At 44.4% G+C, this 2,529-nt stretch overlaps 1 protein-coding gene across 1 annotated transcript in view; it reads right to left on the bottom strand.

Moving 5' to 3' along the window:
* Positions 1-425: 425 nt before the first annotated feature.
* Positions 426-2,529, bottom strand: part of MEIS3 (Meis homeobox 3) — an 80,568-nt gene continuing 78,464 nt past the window's right edge. Inside the window, exon 13 of the mRNA XM_081869342.1 lies at positions 426-1,402. The gene's annotated coding sequence lies outside the window, so the exon portion shown is untranslated. The remainder of the gene's footprint in view (positions 1,403-2,529) is intronic.

Here is a 2,529-nt window from a genome sequence, read left to right as displayed (position 1 = left end):
GGTTTGTAGTTTGGATTTGGCACAAGACTCACCCAGACCTTTCAGAGAACTCTAATTTTCCATTTTCCTAGGAGGATAAAATCATAGAATTGTAGAATTGGAAGGGACAAGATGGGGTCACCTAGTCCAACTGCCTGCAATGCAGGAATCTTTTGCCCAATGCCCTGAGATTCAGATGAGCCCAAACAGCTAATCTGGATTAAAAATGTTTTAGTGTAGACACACCCTTAGACATTAGCACATTCAGGATGCTTAAATTCAGCCCGCCCAGAAATGGCAGCTTTAAGGATTATTCCTCCCCACCGCCCCCATCCCACCAGCCATTTCTTATAAAGGAAGTTGGAGGCGAACGTCATTTTGTCTCGATAACTCAGAACAGCAACAAACCAACCCGGCAAGAACAAACGAGACCAAGGCCGCAGGTGTAGTTCGTTTTGGTTTTTTTTTCTTTTCTCTTTTTCTTGAATTATTTCTCAGTTTAAAAAACAAAACGAAACAAAAAAAAGCACGTTAAAAACAAGAACCCTGGAAAAAAAAAGATAAAAAGGAAAATAAAATGTACAATTTAATTTACTTCCCCGTTCTGAGCATCGACATCAATAATTAATTAATAATTAAAACATCCAGAAGGAAGGAAGGGGGGGAGGGGGAAAGAAAGAAAGAAAGAAGGAAAAAGGAAAGGTTTTGGAAAATGAAACAAAAAACAACCCTGCTTGGAACATTCTCTCCTTTGGAAAAGAAGTCCGTGAAGAGGCCGCCATGTCTGGAGTGGTGGCGGGGGGAGCAGGCAGACGTGAGGTATGCGCGTGGCAAGAAAAATGATGGATCAGACCCCAAGCAATGAAAAAGTTAATACCTCGACCTTCCCCCCTCTCCACATCTTTGTTGAAAGACGGATTGCGCTCTCCACCTCTCTCTTGTTCTTTCTTTTTCCTTTTTTAAACACTGGGAAGGGGGATCCGTTTCCATCAAAGTCCAGCTTGGTCTGGCTCCTAAACCCCGGCAGACGTGATGCCCGCGGGATATTTCGGAGCCTTGTCGTTTTGGCTACAGGTTGTCGGGAACGGTCCTTCTTTATTTGGCAAAAAGGAGTGAGGGGGAGAAGGAACTGGCGGAAGGGCGGGAAGAAGGAGGGCAGGGAAGGGGCGCTGTCCGTGCTCGGCCCGTCCCGAGTGGGGGGTTTGGGTGTGCTGGGGGTGTTTCGCTTCCTCTGGTCGGGGGTTGCAGTGCGGACAGTGGCCGTGCGACATGGCTGGAGGGGGAGAGGGAGAATGGTCTGTGGCGCATTCTCGCGGAGCGCTGGGGAAGTTGTGGGCGCGGGAAGCCCCGATGTGCCGGGAGTCTGGTGCCCGTAAAACCTGCTAGGGTTCGTGTTACCCGGCACACAGCCTAGTCTGGAAACCTGAAAAAAACAAAACAAAAAACAAACAAACAAAGAAGGAGCAGACAGTGAACACCAGCCATACTTTCCTCACTCCGCCTGCACTTCAAATCTTCATTTTCAATTTGTCGTCGTATTTCTATCTGGCGAGCTCCAGGTTACGTACACAGCTCTCCCCCTCTGCCTCTTTCCCACACAACAACCCGTGTGTGGTAGACTAGGCTAGGAGATAGGGTCAAATGGGGATTTGAACCCTGGTATAAAGGTAAAGGGGCGCGGGTGGGCTGTGGGTTAAACCACAGAGCCTAGGACTTACCGATCAGAAGGTCGGCAGTTCGTTTTTTTTTTTTTTATAATAATTTTTATTGATTTTACAACATAAACAAAAAACAAACAAACATAATGCGACTTCCCCAAACCTCCCCTTCACTGCATCCAAATTTCAAAATTTTTAGCAATTCTTCATCCCATTTTTATATTTAATTCTCTTTAAAAAGAGTTTCTACTTTATAAATTTCGATTTATAGCTGTAATTCTTTGTGTCCAATCCCCTGACATCTTAACATTCCGAAATTTTACAACAATTTTTAAGATAGATTTTAAATTTTTTCCAGTCCTCCTCCACTGTCTCTTTCCTCTGGTCACGGATTCTGCCGGTCATCTCTGCCAGTCCCATAAATTCAGTCACCTTGGTCTGCCATTCTTCCAGAGTAGGTAATTCTTTAGTCTTCCAATACTTCGCCAAAAGGATTCTTGCTGCGGTTGTTGGGTACATAAAAAAGGTCCTATCTTTCTTTGGTACCAATTGGCCGACCATGCCCAGGAGAAAAGCCTCCGGTTTCTTTACAAATGTCCACTTAAGGATTTTCTTAATTTCATTATAGATCATTTCCCAGTAGGCCTTAATCTTTGGGCAGGTCCACCAAAGGTGATAAAAGGTTCCTTCACATTCATTACACTTCCAGCAATTGTTATTGGGCAAATGATATATCTTTGCAAGCTTGACTGGGGTCATGTACCACCTATAGATCATTTTCATTATGTTCTCTTTCAGGGCACTACATGCCGTAAATTTAATACCTGTGGTCCATAACTGCTCCCAGTCAGCAAACATAATATCATGACCAATATCTTGTGCCCACTTAATC

This window comes from Podarcis erhardii, assembly GCF_964252035.2.
Source record: "Podarcis erhardii genome assembly, chromosome: 7".
Taxonomy (NCBI): domain Eukaryota; kingdom Metazoa; phylum Chordata; class Lepidosauria; order Squamata; family Lacertidae; genus Podarcis; species Podarcis erhardii.
This window is presented reverse-complemented; position numbering and strand designations above follow the sequence as displayed.